Source organism: Euphorbia lathyris, chromosome 4, assembly GCF_963576675.1.
Source record: "Euphorbia lathyris chromosome 4, ddEupLath1.1, whole genome shotgun sequence".
Classification (NCBI taxonomy): domain Eukaryota; kingdom Viridiplantae; phylum Streptophyta; class Magnoliopsida; order Malpighiales; family Euphorbiaceae; genus Euphorbia; species Euphorbia lathyris.
This window is the reverse complement of record NC_088913.1, coordinates 89,070,357-89,077,582: the sequence shown is the minus strand read 5'-3', so window position 1 is coordinate 89,077,582 and position 7,226 is coordinate 89,070,357. Positions and strand designations below refer to the sequence as shown.

The window sequence follows — 7,226 nt, the reverse complement described above, 5'->3', positions numbered from 1 at the left end:
TATCTTACATCTACTAGACCAGATATCATGTTCGCTACAATCCTATTATCACGTTTTATGCATAATCCAAGTCAAATTCATTTCACTGCAGCAAAACGAGTGCTAAGATACATCAAATGCACTGTTGATTTTGGAATCTGGTACAAACCAATGAAATCTTATCAATTAATTGGTTTTTCAAACAGTGATTGGGCAGGTTCAGAAGATGATATGAAAAGTACGTCCGGTTACAATTTCAGTCTCGGTAGCGGAGTATTTTCATGGATCTCACAAAAGCAAGAAACAGTTGCGCAGTCAACTGCAGAAGCTGAATATATTGCAGCATGTTCAGCTATCAATCAAGCAATATGGCTAAGAAGAATTTTAGCGGATATGGGCGAAATACAACACCAACCGACTAAGATTTTTTGTGATAGCAAGTCTGCAATTGCCATTGGAAAAAATCCAGTTCAACACCAAAAAACGAAGCACATCAAGATCAAGTTTCATTTTGTTCGTGAAGCTGAAAGTGAAGGCGAAATTAATCTGATCCACTACAGTAGTGAAAATCAGATTGCGGATATTTTTACAAAAGCACTCCCGAAAAATAAGTTTGAGCTTTTACGAGCTAAACTCGGTATTTATGGACAATACATCAAGGAGGAGTGATGAAATTGATTATTGTCCTAAAATAAATATTAATAATAATTAAGATAAAAAAATATTCAACACATTCAAATGTATCGGATACATTATTGAATTTGAACAAAAAATAAGTCATAAGCATTGAATAGGTAGTGGTGATAAGGTATGGCATGATCTAAATTTGTAGCTCAATTATTAGCTATACAAATTCACATCTACCAAGTCAATTACTGAAATTATATTAGTGTAGGGTTGAATAAATATTCATTCATTCACATTTGGGTGTGTTCACACAACTTCCATTCATTCACATTAGGGTGCGTTCACACAACTTTTAAGACTCTATAAATAATGTATGTTTTATTTTTGTAATTGGATTTAAGGTTATGGAACTCAATTAAGCTCATTTTCATTTTTTGAGTCCAATACTATATTTACATTTCTTCCTAACTCTCTAACAATTTTATTTTTTTACACTTCGATTAATTAATTGCTTCCGCTAAATTAGTCGCAATACCTCCAACACTATTCATGATGAAATCATAGCTTGGCTGAGAGAGATGGAAGAGGCGCACAAAACTGCACTTCGCAACAAAGAGCCGAATTTTGAGAATCAACCTCTAATAATTGATGGTGCCGAAACTCTCGAAACTCCTTTCGTTCAACCACAAGCTCCTCCGAATACATCTTCGCTTCCTATTGCTCCCAACTCTTCTCCAATTCCAACTTCCAAAGAAGAAATGACACAAGATGTCTTTCTAACTCCCCCTATAGCCAACAAAATGAAAGACAACAATACTCCATCCTCACTGGGTGCCTTCAGATATACCCAAATCATTCCGGAGCTTGAATCTATTGCTCAATCATAAGCTATTGACTTGACTTTCTCTTCTGAAACAACTATTTTGATTCCTGCTTTTAACAAGACTGTTGGAGAGTGTTTTGAGAGGAGAATCATACCCCCAAACCAATGCTGCTTCCTCCTCCACAAAACCAGCTGTTGTGAGAAGTGGCTCTTTGTTATTGTATTCAAATGTATCTAATACGGAAAGGCTGCTTGCTTTGAAAAAGTATCGGAGAAGGAGCTTGAACAAACTCACCGTCTGAAACAATTGCATCTTCCACTGCCTGCCAATTGTCCTTTTGCCATAAAACGCTCTAACCAGAGGAATTGAAAGTAACGCCGAAGAGCCTGCCCCAAAAATACGTAAAGTCACAAAGGGGGAAAGAACCAAGCACAAAGCTGATCACCTGAGCTGAGCTAGTTTCCTCCTGGAGTCAATCCTAAAATAGTTTACTAAGTAACCTATTCAGTTAGATTGGAAACATTAGATATGTTTCATCAATATGACCGTCCGAAGGTACCGGTCCATACCATTTCTTTAGTTAAAAAGATGCTTTTTGTTTATTTTGATTGTATTCCTTTTTTTTTTGCAGTTGTGGCACAAATTGTTTAGAGAGAACATTTCTCTCAAAATTCCAGGAACAGTAGAACATATTTCTCGGCTTGCTATGATGCCAAATGATGCCGAATATTTTGACCAGCTGAATGTATATTCAGCTTGTCGTGAAGTGCTGGAACGAAAAAAGCTGTAAGTGATGCGCGTTTTACGTATACGTGCATGTGAAGGCAAGTGTACCTTAGTCGTGTATCAAGTAATAAAGTGAAAGTAGAGTATCGTTCCCACGAGGATGGTGATTATAAGTACTAATCTCTTTGCTTACTATCTATTATTTAAACAACCGAAATGTAGAGTTTGTTGGACAACCAAGCTAAGACTTAAGCAAGAAATTAAATACAAATTACACAAATTAAGCGAGAGATTACTTATAATAAAAGAAACTAAGGCTTCTAGCTTCACTTAACATCTTTGCTTGGTAATAACACTTAACCTCTTTTAAGTTGTTTTTATCCTTATTAAGATGGCGATTTTTCTTATTAACTAATAGCTCTCGAGATCGGTTCTAAACTCTCGACTAATTACTTTCCCTTGGTCCGGCTCAAGTAATTAATCAAGAGAAGCATTAAGTTTTCTTATTTCCAAACCTTCGATTTATTACTTTCCCTTGGTCCAGCTCAAGTAATAAATCTAAGATTTGTAACAAGATTAAATCTAAACCTTTTTAACCTACTTTACCTTGGTCCGGCTAAAGTGATTACTTAAGATTCAAGAAAAACCGTTCAAGTAATTAGTTCTAAACTTTCGATTAATTACTTTCCATTGGTCCGGCTCAAGTAATTAATCCAAAGAAGCATTAAGTTTTCTTCTTTCCAAACCTTCGATTTATTACTTTCCATTGGTCCGACTCAAGTAATAAATTAAAGATTTGTAATAAGATTTATGAAAAACCTTGGAAAACCAATAAGCCACACTAAATGGTCATTAGGTCCAACTTATGAATTTCGATTAATCAATTTAATCACGGTCAATATAAACGATTAATTATATCCAAGTAGAGAGTTGGCCCATCTCCTACAAGCATTAAGAATCATAAGTTAGTTCTCCAAAAGGATAAAGATAACTTAAATAGGCTAAACGTAATTACCACATAATTAAGGTTAAGATCCACTTTTAGCCTTAGTTAAGAGGGGTTTAGCCCATCATTAGATTAAAACACATTTTAGAAAGATAGATAATAGAGTTCATATTAATAAAAGAGATTAAAGTTTAGAAGAAACCGTAGTGACGATTACCGAACTAACTTCTTCGTACTTTTATTAGATGAACTTTTGCACAAACAACACTCTAACAACAATAAGAACAACACAAACAACTGATTCTTAAGGATAAGAACCAACAAAATAACATTATAGAGGGAAGAATTAAGCCTAAGCTTGGTGTGTCTTCAAATGGCACCCAAGGCCTCCTTTTATAGTAAAATGGCACACAAAATTCCAAAGACCAAGTCATCCTTATGGCCTCCCACTCCTTATTATCTGAATTTAGCATTTAAGAGAGCATGGGGGAAGATTTTAATAATTTAGGAGTTGAAATGTCAAAGGAATCTTAGGCTTCAACATATTCATCAACTTTGAGAATTTTCTGGGCTTGATACACTTCGAATTTGGAGAGGCCATTATTAGTCACTTGTTTATCTTTCTCTTAGCTTTCCAACGCATTTTGAATCGCCTCAATCCGAGTCCGTATGAGAGAGATACGTTGAAAATACGAAAATGTGTCAAATCTGTCCTAGTGTGAACAATTGGACTTTTTGTCTTACAGCACCCATCCGCGACGAAGTGCACGCTGGGTGTCGCTAAAATTCCTTTTTCCGGTCCCTTTTACTCCCGAGTTGTCGCCTTAAGCCCCGACTTGGTTATTTCTGCTGAAAACCTTGCGAAAGCGCCTAGAAAACACACAAATTGGCTAAAATACATAAAATGAAGAAAATATACAAGAACCATTATTAAAATTTATTAAAATGGTACAAAATAACTAGTAATTAAATACTAAAAATGCTATAAATTACGACGATAACAGTAAGCTATACACCTTTTACCATTTTTGTTCCCCCATGCGTTTGCATCGTCTAATAATCCCCTTTTTATGACTTTCAGGATCTCTTAAAAAATGAGCACACTTATAAAGTGGGTGACGATTACAAATAGTCAAAGGCTTATAGTTAACTAACTCTTCTCAAATAGTCATTTGTCTTTTGTTGTATTCACTGATGGAGAAAGTTTCTTGTTTGAAAGAAAATAACTCTTCTTGCGACTCAGAGATTTTAAGAGAATCTTCAAGGCAGATCAAGTCTGGGCAGACCTGAAGGAGCGATTTGCATAAACGGATTCGATCAGAATACTGGAGCTACGCAGAGAAATACATAATCTAAAACAAGGAAATGCCAGCGTTTCAGATTATTATACCTGCTTGAAGATCCTCAACGACGAGCTTATGAATCTGAGACCAATGCCGAAATGCACCTGCAGGCAGACGTGCAGTTGTGATGCCTTCAAAATCCTCCGTGACCAGCAAGACGCGGACCAAGTCATCACCTTTCTCTAAGGGCTGAACGACTCTTACTCTACAATTTGCTCACAGATTCTGTTGATCGAGCCATTGCCTTCCCTTAACAAAGCTTTCGCATTGGCCACTCAGCACGAACGATAAATAGGTCTTGCACCTGTCAAAGGCAACGGTGGAAATGAAAGCAATGCATTCGCAGGAATCACCAACACACAAAATAGACAAAACAACAGGCCAAACAACTCAAGGTATAACACTCGCAAAACAAATGGCAAAACTTCACCATTGTGTACATATTGTGGCAATACAGGTCACACAGAAGAAATATGCTTCAAAAAGCATGGATACCCACCGAACTATGGCAATAGAAACAAAGGAGCTCCTTTCAGAACAAATCAATCAAAGGCCAATGCAACAATAACTCAGAACAGGGATTGCGGAGGCTCATGAGAGGAGGATGATAGGCAATCTAACACGGAACCTTTCTCCCTCACCAAGGAGCAGTACAACACGCTGCTTGCCCTATTGCCACAGAAGCCTATAGGGAAAGCTCCGGCCTCGGGTAGCAGCGTTAACACCTTTATTAAAGGAGAAAGTTCTGGTAAAGCCTTAAAACCTAACTCTGTTTCATCATGTTGGATAATAGACACCGGGGCTACAGATCACATCATTTGTGACACCAAATCATACAGTTCATTTACAAGGATAGATAACTGTTGGGTAAATTTGCCAAATGGGGAAAGGGTCAAGGCTCAGTACATAGGCACTGTGGTCCTTAGCTCACAACTCATCTTGCATAACGTATTGTGCATACCTGCTTTTGACTATAACTTGATCTCAACTAGCAAGCTATTGAATATAGGGGAACTATGCGTAGTAATAACGGGTTCAGTATGTGCAATACAAGACTCAACCAACTGGAAGAGGATTGGCTTGGCTAGAGAACATGAAGGTCTATATTACCTGGAATATCCAGTACCTAGTTTCCATTCTGTTTATTCAATCAAAACCGATGTATGGCATTTATGTTTTGGCCATCCCTCTTACGAGCAATTAAAAGGCCTAAACTTATCCTGTAATGACTTTGATTCCCTAAAGGAAATACCATGTGATATTTGTCAAAGATCCAAGCAGAAAAAGTAACCATTTTCTTTAAGTCACAGCATAGCAAAGCAATGTTTTGATTTGATTCATGCCGACATTTGGGGTCCCGTAAGAGAATGACATTCTAACAAACATTACTTCTTAACCATACTTGACGATCATAGCAGGTATACATAGATCACGTTAATGCAAAACAAGGGTGAGGCAAGCAACGCACTAGAATGTTTTTATAAATATATCAGCAATCAGTTTGGCAAGAATGTAAAAGCAATCAGAACAGATAATGGGCCCGAGTTCATCATAAAGGAGTTCTATGCCACAAACGGTATCATTCATCAAACATCCTGTCCAGAAACACCTCAACAAAATGGCAGGGTAGAGAGAAAACACCTGGACATCATGAACACTACTAGAGCACTCATGTTTCAAAGTTGCCTACCCAAAGAATACTGGTCAGAAGCAGTCAGTCATGTTGTTTACCTTATTAATAGATTACCCTCAACACCAATTCAGGGACAGACACCTTATGAACGCTTATATGGTGAAAAGAGTAGCCTAGAAAATCTCAAGGTCTTTGGTTGTTTGGCTTACGCCTCGTCACTTGACCGGCACAAGACCAAATTCATCGACAGGGCAATTAAATGCGTCTTCCTAGGCTACAGAAATGGCACCAAAGGCTTCAAATTGTTAAACTTAATGACTAATGATGTTTTCTTTTCCAAGAACGTCAAGTTTTTTGAGCAACACTTTCCTTTCACAAATCAAACAGCAATCACATCATCCTGCAGTGAGGCAGAACTAGACACACTACATTTGGCATCAATGCAAGATGATGAGGTTGACACAGAGGAGGATCATGAATTTCAAGATACAATCCAAGATGTTGATATCACACAAGCACAGGAAAACCAAGGCACCACAGAGATTACAACAGGCACAATAACAGAGGAACAACCACAGAATATAACAGGCAGACCCCGATGGGAGAGACAGCCCCCGTCTTATCTCAAAGATTATCACCTGGCCTTGATAAAAGGCTCCGCCGTGCCTTGTCCCATGAATTCACCACACAACATATCCAAGTTCCTCTCATACGACAAGTTATCTCCCACTAAACGTGTTTTTTCCATCAACCTTGCATGCCATAGAGAACCTGTGAGTTACACAGAAGCCAAGTCAGACACAAATTGGCAACAAGCCATAAGAAGAGAACTTGACGCTCTCGAAGAAAAAAACACATGGGATCTGGCAGTTTTACGTACGAGGAAGAGACCTATCGGATGTCGGTGGGTCTACAAAATCAAGCATAAGGCCGATGACAGCACTGCACGGTTCAAAGCCCGCCTCGTAGCCAAGGGTTACTCGCAGCAAGAGGGAGTGGATTTTACTGCTACTTTTGCACCTGTAGCAAAATTCACAACTATTAGAGCCATACTTGCAATAGCAACATCAAAGAACTAGTATATCCATCAACTTGACATAGACAACGCATACTTACATGGAGATCTCGATGAAGACGTATACATGCAA

At 38.0% G+C, this 7,226-nt stretch overlaps 1 long non-coding RNA gene across 1 annotated transcript; it reads left to right on the top strand.

Annotated features, from left to right (window-relative positions):
* Nucleotides 1-1,848: 1,848 nt before the first annotated feature.
* LOC136227503 (uncharacterized) lies at nt 1,849-5,680 on the top strand. The gene is made up of 3 exons (XR_010688102.1): nt 1,849-1,985; nt 2,062-2,216; nt 4,184-5,680. It is a non-coding gene; the product is annotated as an uncharacterized lncRNA (long non-coding RNA).
* The last annotated feature ends 1,546 nt before the right edge of the window (nt 5,681-7,226 follow it).